The 14,169-nt window shown below is 39.8% G+C and overlaps 1 protein-coding gene and 1 pseudogene across 1 annotated transcript in view; one reads left to right on the top strand and one right to left on the bottom strand.

The window, feature by feature from the left end:
- Positions 1 to 14,169, bottom strand: part of TENM4 (teneurin transmembrane protein 4) — a 375,350-nt gene that overhangs the window by 253,826 nt on the left and 107,355 nt on the right. The window lies entirely within an intron of this gene.
- LOC111744812 lies at positions 6,868 to 6,986 on the top strand (annotated as a pseudogene).

The raw sequence follows: 14,169 nt of genomic DNA, 5'->3' as shown, positions 1-14,169 counted from the left end.
CAACAGTATGCCTTGAGGCAAGTCCCACTTTCTCTCCTATACTGCAAAATAAGAACAAGTAATTATATTTTATAAGACTGCAGTGAAGATCAAAGGAAGTAATGCTAGTGAAGATGCTTGGACAGTGCCTGGTACATAGCAGGAGCTCAATTAGTGATAGGTATTATGATGATGATAATGTTTGGACCTAACAGATAGCTGTATACCACTGCATAGCCTGGTGAAGATTTCCTTATGAGCTGAATTTCTCAATTGTAAGTAAAAGCAGCAGAAACCTTTTTAAAAAAATCTTTTTGCATAAATAGCAATGTATAACTATACTAATAAAACGGAAATAACTTGACAAGCAAATTCTATCACTCTGCATATTACAGAGGCAATAGGTGAGTTACTCTCAGAAATCTGGACATCCCTTGATTACTCATCACAGCGGGGGTTCTTCTTTACGAATGCTAATCACATGGTTCACCTGCACGGGTGAAGATGGCAAAGCTGTGATTTCGCAAAATTAAAATAATTCCGTACTCATTGCCACTGATACAATGTCTAGTTCCTATTCTTATTTGAGTAACCTTCCAAATCTTACTCTGGACTCTTTTGAAAATTTCCAGCCTTTCTTTCTTACTCTCTCAACAAAACCAAACAAAAAGCAAAAAAGTACCTAGCTGTGTGTTATTTCAGCTTAAATGCTACATTTTGGGTGTAAATTCTAATTCATTGGTGATGAGTGGTGCACAAATTTTATCCAACAGCATTTTAGCTATTTTTACTTAAAAAAAAAAAAAGTGCCAGGGAAGGAGAAGTGGGGAGAAATAGTTTTCTTGTTACCCACAACCTGGATCACTTAGTAATTGGATAGCTCCAAGTGAATCTTGGGATTTCCAATTGGGGGCAGCCAGAAAGATAATTTTTTATCCTCCCTTAAAATGTATTGATATTTGTGGAGTAGGAAAATGTAGGAGATCTGGAATCTGTTAGCAGCTTGACAAACACCTATCCAAGTGTGGGAATTGCCTAAAGATGGCACTAGTTATGTTGGAAAGATGGTGAGAATGCACATACTTTCAATCCCACTTCCATGTCAGTTTGAAAACTTTTTCCATGTTGTTCTCTCACATAGCTATCAGAGGAACGCCCCAGAATGTCATTTTCCTGCTTCAAGGCCTTCCATGGCTCCTTGATACCCTCAAGATAAATTCCGTGGTCCTTAGCCTGTCGGTCAAGTTGCTTTAAGATCCAGCCTCTCTCACAGACTCATCTGTCACCATACCCCTTATATTAAGGATCCTGTTCTAGCCACACTGAATCGTTTGTAATTTTTCGAATAAGGAAATAAAAGAAAGGCGATGAACAACTCCGAGAAAAATACAGGCATGTTTAAGAAAGGAAGGACAGTTATAGTGTGCTACTTGGCTGAGGAACAGAAAACCAGAAACCAAACCAAAAGGTCCATATTTTATATAATCATAATTATATAACCAATGACTATGTATTTAACCAAAATAATTATAACAATTATGTTCGAGTTGTAGAGAGAGGGAAAGAAACAGTGTAGGTAGAGTGGGAATTCTTCCATTGCAGTAAGTCAAAAGATAATGTCTAAAATTGATAAAAGAAGAAATAACAGCATACTCACGTTATTTAGAAATGTGGGAGGTAAATAGCAGTGGAAACACCTAGAAGAGATCAGACTTGTCTGTTGGAGAGTGGGACTTGGATGTGCGGAGCGCTGGGGCAAGGGACAGTTATTTTTTTATTGCAAACATTTTACTAACATTAACTTTAAAAATTTAAGATACATATTATTTTCACCGAAGAATAATCATGAATAAAAGGTTTTTTTTGGGGGGGGCTTGTTTTTGTTGTTGTTGTTGGTTTTTTTTTAAGTCATAGAGGCATAGCTTTAACGCTAGGTTTGATTTTAATGTTACACTTTGAGAAAGAACACAGTAAACAGAGCTTCAGGGTGGTATTTTACAGATCAAGATAACTTGCTTTCTAATGTGGTCAACACCAGTGATTAGGAGAATCATCTGGAATCCATCAATGACATGGGCTTTTGAAGGCTTTGGAAATGCTGATTTACCTGGCTTTGCAAATGATGATTTTTCTAGGTTTGGAGGATAAGGATTAAAATCTTTATGATATTGTACATTTTTGCTGCTTGTTATAAAGCACTGCTGTTCACCAAAACGTTTTTTTTATAAACCATTCAATTTTTTCTTGTTATAGTGTACTAATATTCAGGGAAGCATTTGCTTTTAGTCTATGTGTGAGCATGATATTTGAATTCTTTCACATGGATTATTTTGCTGAATGCTTGCAGCTTGTTTCTGATGAATTATTTGCTTGTGTGCATTGTGGCTACTAGCATAGGAATTGATTTAAAGTCGAAGTAGTTTGCTAGCTTCTGTGGGCCATTTTTTTACTGATATATTCACTTTGTCTACAGGGATTGCATAGGAATTTATTCCAGTTTATTCTCAAAGAACCAATGATGTATTACTTTTACATTAGAAAAAAGCAAACAAAATTTGTAAGGAAAGTAACTGGATCTACACCACTTCCTCTCAGTATTCTATTAAAGAAATTAAGCAGGTGTAAAGAAACATTAGACTATTGTAGGGTAAAGAATGTAAATGGAGAAAAAATTTATACAGATCAAAAATAATGAGAGATATCTTCGGAGAAGGAATGGAATTTGAATAGTAACTAATATGGTTTTTCTTATACAAGCTTTTACCCAAAATATAGGAGGTATCAGTGTCTCCCAAGTGCTCACTAGACTAGATAGATACACAAGACAGATACTTATGCACTCCAGTGCCGAGGCAAAGGGCTCTGCATTTTTAAGGCTTAGAAGATGTGTGTAAAGTTTTTTTGTTTTTTGGGGGTTTTTTTGCCGACTTCTGCTATCAACGTCCTTCAAGTTGGCAACCACGTCAAAGCACTGAACCTGTTAGACAGTTGGCTCCCAATGAGGCCCTACTCTCACCCATCCATTCCAGAAGGAAGAAAAAAGTTCTGCTCTCTGTTTTCATCACCCTTAATTCAAAGCAACCCTCAGTAATAGCCAAAGCTTTCATTTCCAACTTCCTGACACCTAGAGGGTGTATTGTGCCCCTCTCCAGCTCTCTTGCTGGGATCCCTGAAGCGTCTCCCAGAAGAGCACCAAACCCACATCTCCTTGCCCATTGGTTGCTGCCATCTAAAAACAGAGTCCTGTGTTGGGAATACTGCTTTCTCTGAAGCCGTCACCATTATCACCGCCCACCCCATTACTGCCTCAACAAGCAGAGGGTCTGGGGCCGGGACCATCTCCCTCCTCGGCAGCCCTCCAAACAGACCATCCCCTGGGCATGCTGGAGCCTTCCCAACTGCTGAAGCTGTGTGCTTTGCAAAGGTTTCCTGGAAGGAGATTGGGAGGCCCAGGCAGAAATGAGGCCTGTTGCAGAGGCTATCCCGCCTGGCTAGAAAGTTTCAAGAGGACAACATTATGCTTTAAAAAGCAAAAAGAATTTTTTTTTTTCCTAGCTTGGGAGGAAAAAAACTACTCTGTCACTAATTCCTAATGTAACAGCTCTCTCAACTACTAGGATATGTAAATGTGTGAGAAAGCTGAAACAATTAAAATGGTGTGTGAATAGTTCAAAAATCTCCAAGGGGCTTGACAGAATAGATTCCATAGCCTTGAAATATAGCTCAGAATACATGACAACTCACTATAAAATAAGATAGAGAGTAAAGTGCGGGGGTTATAGCTTAGGTGTGGGAATTGCCTAAAGATGGCACTAGTTATGTTGGAAAGATGGTGAGAATGCACATACTTTCAATCCCACTTCCATGTCAGTTTGAAAACTTTTTCCATGTTGTTCTCTCACATAGCTATCAGAGGAACGCCCCAGAATGTCATTTTCCTGCTTCAAGGCCTTCCATGGCTCCTTGATACCCTCAAGATAAATTCCGTGGTCCTTAGCCTGTCGGTCAAGTTGCTTTAAGATCCAGCCTCTCTCACAGACTCATCTGTCACCATACCCCTTATATTAAGGATCCTGTTCTAGCCACACTGCATCGTTTGTAATTTTTCGAATAAGGAAATAAAAGAAAGGCGATGAACAACTCCGAGAAAAATACAGGCATGTTTAAGAAAGGAAGGACAGTTATAGTGTGCTACTTGGCTGAGGAACAGAAAACCAGAAACCAAACCAAAAGGTCCATATTTTATATAATCATAATTATATAACCAATGACTATGTATTTAACCAAAATAATTATAACAATTATGTTCGAGTTGTAGAGAGAGGGAAAGAAACAGTGTAGGTAGAGTGGGAATTCTTCCATTGCAGTAAGTCAAAAGATAATGTCTAAAATTGATAAAAGAAGAAATAACAGCATACTCACGTTATTTAGAAATGTGGGAGGTAAATAGCAGTGGAAACACCTAGAAGAGATCAGACTTGTCTGTTGGAGAGTGGGACTTGGATGTGCGGAGCGCTGGGGCAAGGGACAGTTATTTTTTTATTGCAAACATTTTACTAACATTAACTTTAAAAATTTAAGATACATATTATTTTCACCGAAGAATAATCATGAATAAAAGGTTTTTTTTGGGGGGGGGCTTGTTTTTGTTGTTGTTGTTGGTTTTTTTTTAAGTCATAGAGGCATAGCTTTAACGCTAGGTTTGATTTTAATGTTACACTTTGAGAAAGAACACAGTAAACAGAGCTTCAGGGTGGTATTTTACAGATCAAGATAACTTGCTTTCTAATGTGGTCAACGCCAGTGATTAGGAGAATCATCTGGAATCCATCAATGACATGGGCTTTTGAAGGCTTTGGAAATGCTGATTTACCTGGCTTTGCAAATGATGATTTTTCTAGGTTTGGAGGATAAGGATTAAAATCTTTATGATATTGTACATTTTTGCTGCTTGTTATAAAGCACTGCTGTTCACCAAAACGTTTTTTTTATAAACCATTCAATTTTTTCTTGTTATAGTGTACTAATATTCAGGGAAGCATTTGCTTTTAGTCTATGTGTGAGCATGATATTTGAATTCTTTCACATGGATTATTTTGCTGAATGCTTGCAGCTTGTTTCTGATGAATTATTTGCTTGTGTGCATTGTGGCTACTAGCATAGGAATTGATTTAAAGTCGAAGTAGTTTGCTAGCTTCTGTGGGCCATTTTTTTACTGATATATTCACTTTGTCTACAGGGATTGCATAGGAATTTATTCCAGTTTATTCTCAAAGAACCAATGATGTATTACTTTTACATTAGAAAAAAGCAAACAAAATTTGTAAGGAAAGTAACTGGATCTACACCACTTCCTCTCAGTATTCTATTAAAGAAATTAAGCAGGTGTAAAGAAACATTAGACTATTGTAGGGTAAAGAATGTAAATGGAGAAAAAATTTATACAGATCAAAAATAATGAGAGATATCTTCGGGGAAGGAATGGAATTTGAATAGTAACTAATATGGTTTTTCTTATACAAGCTTTTACCCAAAATATAGGAGGTATCAGTGTCTCCCAAGTGCTCACTAGACTAGATAGATACACAAGACAGATACTTATGCACTCCAGTGCCGAGGCAAAGGGCTCTGCATTTTTAAGGCTTAGAAGATGTGTGTAAAGTTTTTTTGTTTTTTTGGGTTTTTTTTTGCCGACTTCTGCTATCAATGTCCTTCAAGTTGGCAACCACGTCAAAGCACTGAACCTGTTAGACAGTTGGCTCCCAATGAGGCCCCACTCTCACCCATCCATTCCAGAAGGAAGAAAAAAGTTCTGCTCTCTGTTTTCATCACCCTTAATTCAAAGCAACCCTCAGTAATAGCCAAAGCTTTCATTTCCAACTTCCTGACACCTAGAGGGTGTGTTGTGCCCCTCTCCAGCTCTCTTGCTGGGATCCCTGAAGCGTCTCCCAGAAGAGCACCAAACCCATATCTCCTTGCCCATTGGTTGCTGCCATCTAAAAACAGAGTCCTGTGTTGGGAATACTGCTTTCTCTGAAGCCGTCACCATTATCACCGCCCATCCCATTACTGCCTCAACAAGCAGAGGGTCTGGGGCCGGGACCATCTCCCTCCTCGGCAGCCCTCCAAACAGACCATCCCCTGGGCATGCTGGAGCCTTCCCAACTGCTGAAGCTGTGTGCTTTGCAAAGGTTTCCTGGAAGGAGATTGGGAGGCCCAGGCAGAAATGAGGCCTGTTGCAGAGGCTATCCCGCCTGGCTAGAAAGTTTCAAGAGGACAACATTATGCTTTAAAAAGCAAAAAGAATTTTTTTTTTTCCTAGCTTGGGAGGAAAAAAACTACTCTGTCACTAATTCCTAATGTAACAGCTCTCTCAACTACTAGGATATGTAAATGTGTGAGAAAGCTGAAACAATTAAAATGGTGTGTGAATAGTTCAAAAATCTCCAAGGGGCTTGACAGAATAGATTCCATAGCCTTGAAATATAGCTCAGAATACATGACAACTCACTATAAAATAAGATAGAGAGTAAAGTGCGGGGGTTATAGCTTAGGTTCTGGAATCAGATCCACACAGGTTCAAATTCCAACTCTGCCACGTGCTGGCTGTGTGACTTTGTACATGTTGCATAACCTTTTGAATCTCATTTTCTTCATAACTAATGGAAATAATTAAACATAGTCGATAATTACATACTAAATTGTTAAGGCTCAAATAAGAAAATGATGGAAAGGTACTTAGCATAATGACAGGCACCCAGGAGAAAGCACTGACTCAGTGGCATGTGCTTTGGTGTGAGGTCAACTGGATTTGAATCCAGATGCCGCCACTTATGAGTTGGAAAGTCTCAGTCTTACTTTCCTCATCTGCAAAATGGAAATAATGGTGCCTGTGGCCATGTCACCCTGAACAAGCCTGATCCTGTCTGATCTCGGAAGCTAAGCAGGTTCGGGCCTGGTTAGTACTTGGATGGGAGACCACCTAGGAATACTAGGTGCCGTAGGCATAAAAAATAAAAAATAAGGGATTGTAAGCTGACGAGGTCCTTGCGATCTGTGAAGTCAACCAAGGGTTGCCTCGCCTAAAAAAAAAAAAGGAAATAATGGCTACTTTTATAAATGTAAAGATCTCAGTATGGTGATATTAGGCACTTCCTACATGTATATGTTTGCAGCTTGAGGAATAAAAAACTCACCTGGCTGTAGACTGAGAGCAGAGTGACAGTGAAGTTGATGGCTGAGGCCTGGAGCACAAGGCCCATCCTGGTAGGTGCAGGCACCTGCCTCCACCTGCAGCCGGGAGGTCACTAAGCAGAGAAGACTCTCACCCTTAGAATGCTCATTACCCACACCTTTGGCCCATTTGCCCATAAATCTGGCCCCCTCAAAAGCTGCTTATAAATTAAGATCACTCTGCCTCCCTGCCAGGATATTCCTGATGTTCTCTGAGGGTAAACTCGGCTGTCAGTTGAGGTTGAAATAGGCAGGACAAAGAAACAGCAATCAAACTGCTTCCATGTGCGGCAGGTAATTACGGAATCTGCTAAATTACAGTGATTAGGCATTGCCAAAGAGAAGTCAAAAAAAGTCTCCAGCAATTTTAGAGGTGGGAGGGGGAAAGTTTAATTAAACAGCTCCTTGCAACTGATTTAATCTCTCCCTTGGAAAAAACAGCAGATTCAGAAGAGACCAGAAGAAGAGAGGGCCACAGAAGGGGATCCAGTGAAATCCTCCCACAATGGGGCTGCCTCGCTCTTTATATGGTTCTTGGAGAGTAAGTGATGAAATGGGAGACGGTGGCCTTTGTTATGGAAATGTAAGACTTAAGTTGAGAAGCAGGGCCCCTTGGGGGTGGAGGTAGAGAGGGGACCCTGTAATAATAGTCAGTAATATCCTGCTGGGGCTGGGGCTGATTTGCATAAACACAGGCAAGCCGAGCTTCAGGTGGCTGTAGATTTTCCCTTGAAGGAATTATTCTCCTTGTGTCAAAAGTTCACCACCCTCAGACTCTGTCATTTTGGTGCGAAATGTGCCTTTTTTTAGCCACTGAACATTGAAAACAAAGGGTGCTCTGCTGGGAGCCCATTTAACCAGCAAAGGTTTCTTTGAAAACTAATTAAATTTAGATTCTGGACCGAAGGGAATCCATTGCAGTTGGGGGGTGGAGGTGGGGTAGGGGAGATAAAGACTGAACGGCTTAGGCCAGGGCGGCTCTGTGCCTCTGTCCAGGACTAATTTTAATTTTATCAAGAGAGCTTTACAGAGGGGTATGGGCTTCTGCAGATGAGGCGTGTTTGCTGAGGTGGTGTTCCCTAGGGGAAAATAGTTCTAGGACTATGAGTGAGCATTTAATGCTTGAGACCTTGGACAGTTTATATGACCTTTCTAAGCTTCATTTTCCTCAGAACAATGTGTACTCATTCTTTGGGTAACTTACATGGTTCTAATATGATGAAATAATATTGAGGTTATAAAACGTGACTGACTTAGAAAGGAAGAAAGAGAAGCTAATGGATCAATATATCCCCAAAGCTCTGATTTTGCCATTGTCTTACTCAGAAACTTTCTGTAGTTCTCCATTGCCCACCGAATACAGTCCCATTTCCTTCTAATTAGAGACTTGACTCTACTATAGTAAGAACACAGGGCTTAGAGTTAGTCTTTGCATACACAGACAGATTTCTCTGCCTAAAACAGCTTTTCTTACTTCTTCATAGAGCTAAGTGTTACTCATCCATTAGCTAGTTGTGTGTAACCTTGACAATGACTTAACCTCTCTGAATCTCAGTTTACTCATCTATAAAACAAATCAAAACAAAACAAACAAAAGAACTCAAAGCCTCAGTGCCAGGGTCTTTGGGAAGATTAAATTCACCCACCTAAGTGACCTGGGCCACAGTAGGTTCTCAGTGAATTCTTGTTGAATGTGACAAAGTTCATATTCTAAGGATTACCAGGGAAAGGACAGGAATCTTATCCAAAAAATCTTGATTGTAAACTGGAAGAACATCTCAGATATTTTAAAAAGTGAACAGTGTGGCAAAGAGCTCTTTCTTCTGGCTGTGGCAATGATTAAAACCAGGCCTTTAGTAAAGAAAAATTCGACACACTCTAACCCTTCAGAGGCAGGAAGCTATCGTTAAAAGGTCATCTTTTCGGCCCAGACTTCATAGGGTCCAGGGGAAGGGTTTCAAATGGTTATGCTTTCATTTTGCAGTGTTGCCAAGAGGATTTGAGAATCCACAGGGCCTCATCTGTTGTTCCTTAAGCAAACATCTAATGTAATTTGAAATTTCACTTCATCATTTTGATGGCCGCCAGCAACTCTCCTCCAGCCTGCTAACTCTCTCTTTTAGGGAGGTTAGGGCACTTTTTAAACAGTCCAAAAGGTGCCAGCTGTACATGGATTCTCTCTGTCCACCAGTCATGAAGAAAATTACAAAAGAGGTGGTGGAGAAGTCCCCTGCCCATAATTTCCCAATGTGGCTTGCAAGGTTTTTTCTTTCTCCTCTTTCTTTTCTTTCCTTTCTCTTCCTTTCTCTTCCTTTCTCTTCCTTTCTTTTCCTTTCTCTTCCTTTCTCTTCCTTTCTCTTCCTTTCTCTTCCTTTCTCTTCCTTTCCCTTCCTTCCTTCCTTCCTTCCTTCCTCTCTTCTCTCCCGCCCCCATTCAGAATTCAGTATTTTTTTTCAAGGCATGCTACTTCTAAGTCCTAACAGTGGCCCCAATACATTAAAAAAAAAAAAAAAAAAAAAAAGAATATTCACAGCCTTGAAAGCAGGCATGGTAAGGATGTTAGCTGGGGCCAGGGGGTTGTCTTAACTCTAAAACACACAGCCTAAAGCACTGGTTTTCTCAGTTGCTAAATATAAAAGATGTGCAGTAGAAAACAGGTAGTGGGTATTATGTTTGCATCAAAGCATCTAAAAGATAAAGCAGTAAATATTTACCGGCCACTGATCAAATAAAAAAGGAAGGAACAAATGAACGAAAAAGACATTTATCAGCACCCACTGGCTTTTGGCAAACTGTCATCTTATTTAAACGTGACATACATCCAGTGACATAGGTGTTAATGTTTTCATATAGAATATCTGACTAAGTGACTGGTCCCCGGACACTATGTGGAAAGGTAAAGGGTATGGGTTCTGAATCAGATCAGGATTGCAGTCTAGGCTGGATGTGACTTCCACTCCTGCCTAGCTTTGTGACCTTAGGAAGTTTAACAGAAACTCTGTGCTTTACTTTCACTTACAAATGGCAATGACAATAGTCGTACCTACCTTCATAGGGTTACAAGAGGATTTAGTAGAATAATTCTTGTAAAGTACTCAGTAGGTTCAGTGGCACATAGAAAGTACTTAAACGTTAGCCTTAGTCACAGGTAGCAGCACCTATAAATTAGAAGCTATCGCTTCTAATGGAATAGGCCTCCTGCCTGGCCTCCCGACTGCAGTCTGGGGTAAAAGGCTGCCCAGTGCTGCTCTACAGGACAAGGGAGATTAGGTTTCTTCATTTGTCAGAAGGGGATAATACTTCCTTTAAAGGCAGAGGAGAGAAATAAAAAGAGTATATGTAATGAACTTCACACAATACCTGGCACCCAGCTGGGGCTCAGTAAAAGGCAGCAGTTATTATAATACATATGAAGGAGTTTGGGAAATTAAAATGCTGCATAAACTCAAGATATTATTATAAGTCTTACTATATCTCCTTCATAGGACCTCAATTAAAGCATAATTAAAGATCAGCTAAGGTTACAAGGTTGGTTTCCCACATTTTCTTTTTGGTTTGGTCTTCAGTGCTGCTTGTAACTTTTATTCAGGCCCCAGGCAAGACATAAAAATACACTCAAACACCCAACCACATTAAATGCCAATGAGGTTTTGCAACATTTAAACCTAGAGAACACTGCTGCTGATTTGTTAAGTTTAAATCTCAGAAGAATTAAGAGTCCAAATAAATTCACTCTGGGGTAGTGGTACAAGGTAGTGTGGAAGGCAGGCGGACCTGAGCCAGAATCCACAATGCCACGTGTATGCTGAGGGTCTCAGCCTACCCAGATCTCAGTTTCTGTAGAATGAACATAATAATACTTGCCTCTGGAAGAGAGATAACATGTTGCTCCTGTCAGGTGCTCAATAAATGTGAGCTCCCCTCTCTTCTCTGCTTTTTAAAGAGCTCAGGGGCTTGAATTTGGCTATTTCTGTTTACTGACTGCAGACACAAATTCAAAACACCTTCCTGGGGAAAGGGGACAAGATTGGCTCACTGGTCTGCTGCAAGGATGCACTTGGAATTAGACCTATCTGTGTGTTACTTTGGGGAATTTAAAAAATACCTGTCACTTAAGCAAGTACTCAGGGTAGTATGTTTGCTACAGAAGGCAGCCTCAATATGGAAAAAGGGTGACTCCTCAGGACAAGTACATCTGGTACAAATGCAGGCCAAGAAAGGGGGGCTGGGGAGATGCTGCAAAAGGGCGTAAGTCTGCAAAAAGATGAATCAAAGATACAGTCACAGTCACAACACAGGGGCTTTGATCCTGGCTCCATTCATTCACATATTCATTTCTTTCATCTCTAACACACTCATAGAATCTTAGAGTCTTAGAGTCTCACATGCTCATTTTAAAAAGAAACAAAGTCCTAAGACAATGGCACAAAATCCACAAAAATACCTGAACTATTGTCTCCCCTTGTCTATGAGGAGTGGAGGGTTCTCTTGGGATCTGTCCCAGACTTGTTTTGGGGAACTTTCGGCCCTTCTCCAGGCCTTGGCTCACCTGATCTGCTTTTATATGAGTTCATAAAGTAGGCGGTGGGAGATGTGTTAATAGTTTTCACGAGGTGCTATGGCTCAAGATCTGGAGATGATATGAATTATGCTTTGTGTTAAAGCCTTCTTTATTGTCCTGGGAGGAAGAAACTAGACATATGTGTTTTTTTGGGAGTGGAGGAACTTTTGATTTACTATTCAGGAGGGTGTTGTGTTTCATGGCTAACACTTATTTTGGTTCTATTTCATTATTGCTGTGCACTTTGTGAATGAGGAAGTATGCAACTTTTAAGAGTTTTTTGAACACTTGGAGAAAAGGAAGGGGAAGAAGGGATCTAAGCACCTATTAAGTTCCAGGTACCTTTTATTCCTTGGATGGCAATCCTATAAGATAGGTTCTTGGACTGTGCACATTTTGCAGGTAAGGAAATGGGCTCAAAGATATAAAATAACTGGACTAAAACTAACTAGCCAAATAAAAAGTCTGTTTACCTATAAAGTTCTTACAGTTTGTTCAATTTTATCTGTGTACGTGTATAAAAAGAAAACCAGAATAATGCGTCTAACGACTGGAAATGACCTAATGAGTTTGGGTAAAGGGTACTGTCTGGGGCCACAGCATAAGGAACAAACTAGCACATACATATGTCTGAAGGTTCAAAAGAATTGCTGCATTCTAGCATAGTGTTATAATGCTGCTTATAAAGATGATCCTAAGATATGCAGAAGAGAGTAACAGAGAAATCGTCCATTTGACACAAATCAAAGAAAGGCATACTCTATTTTAAGAAAATGGTGAACGTATTTTTAAAGTCCCAGGCCGGAAGTCAAAAGAACTAGGTTCCAGTCTTGGTTCTATGATAGTTCGATAGAGCCACCTTGAGCAAGTCACTCAGTGTCCTTGAGCATTGCTTTCCTTAAAATAATGGGGTTGTACAATGAGGTCTCTAAGGCCCCTCTGAGTTAAAGCTCTGTGATTCCATCTGTAAAATTCACTTATTACAACAGCTCATTCCCCAGCGAGGGATAAACGAGGTGTTACCAGGCTGCCTTGTAAGTTTCATGCACATGTTTCATCTCCTTCAACTAAAAAGGTGAGTTCTTGGAGGGCTGGAATGTGTCTTATGTCTGGCACCCAGTGCATGTCAATAACTGTTGAGCTGACTGCAAGAATGAAAGAAGGAATGGATCTTATCACTCTTGGTGCAATATTAAAGGACATGGACTTAGGAATTAGAATGACTTGAACTTTAATATAGCTTCGTTCTGAGCTTTGTTTCCAAGTTTATAAAATGGGAGCAATAATGCTTACCTCACAGGGTTGTTTTTCACCTTATTTTATCACCACGTTGTGTTTTTATTAAAAGGAAGGCAAGAGAGAGGATAAAGATCTTAAAGGGTACAATTAGCTCCTTAATATCTTTATTAGGCTAGTGGTAGCCAGGAGCATGTCCCTGTGTCCACTCAACAAACATTTTTGAGGAATTGATAATCACTAGAAAGGTATCATCAGAGAGAATATTTATCAAGTACCTAAATATACTATGTGCCCAGCACTCTTCTATACTAGCTATGGGAAGCAGGAGTTGCTCTTCTAATATAGAAGTTAAGAAAGTGATGCTCTGAGAGGTTAACTAACTTGCTGAAGGTCAAACAACTGGTAGAGACTAGTAGGTGTGAGAAAATCAGAGGTATTAATGAACTACAGTGAAAATGCTGAATAACGTGCACATTTCAATGATGCTTTGTGCTGCCGCCAGCCAACCACTGAGGTAGAGTGAGAAGGTAAGTGGGGAAGGAGGCGAGGTCACTTTAACTAATTACAGCACACGTGTCAAAATCAAGATGGAGTTCATTTATAAGGGAGAGAGAGGTGATAAACTACCATACTTGTTCATTCAAATGCAAAAAGTTAATTAAGGAACTTACTTAAGTAGAAATGACACTTAAAGAATCCTTCAAAAATGTCTCCCTTCTTACAAAGAACTCATACAACTCAATAACAACAAAAAAGCAAATTATCCAATCAAAAAATGGGCGAGGACCTGAACAGACTTCTCCCTAGAGGACATACAAACGGCCAACAAATATTTGAAAAGATGCTCAACATCGCTAGCTATTATGGAAATGCAAATCAAAATCACAATGAGATACTGTCTTACACCTGTTAGAATAGCTATAGTCAACAGGACAAGTAATAACAAATGTTGGAGAGGATGCGAAGATAAAGGAACCTTCATACACTGTTGGGACTGCAAATTGGTACAGCCACTATGGAAAACAGTATGGAGGTTCCTTAAAAAACTAAGAATTGATCTACCGTATGATCCAGCAATCCCTCTACTGGGTATTTCCCCCAAAGACTTGAAAACCCATATCTGAAAATATATTTGCACACCGATGTTCATGGGAGCA

The sequence above is a fragment of the Pteropus vampyrus genome, unplaced genomic scaffold (genome assembly GCF_000151845.1).
Source record: "Pteropus vampyrus isolate Shadow unplaced genomic scaffold, Pvam_2.0 Scaffold141, whole genome shotgun sequence".
Taxonomy (NCBI): Eukaryota; Metazoa; Chordata; class Mammalia; order Chiroptera; family Pteropodidae; genus Pteropus; species Pteropus vampyrus.
Note: the sequence above shows the minus strand (reverse complement) of the source record. Positions and strands in the feature narration are given on the sequence as shown.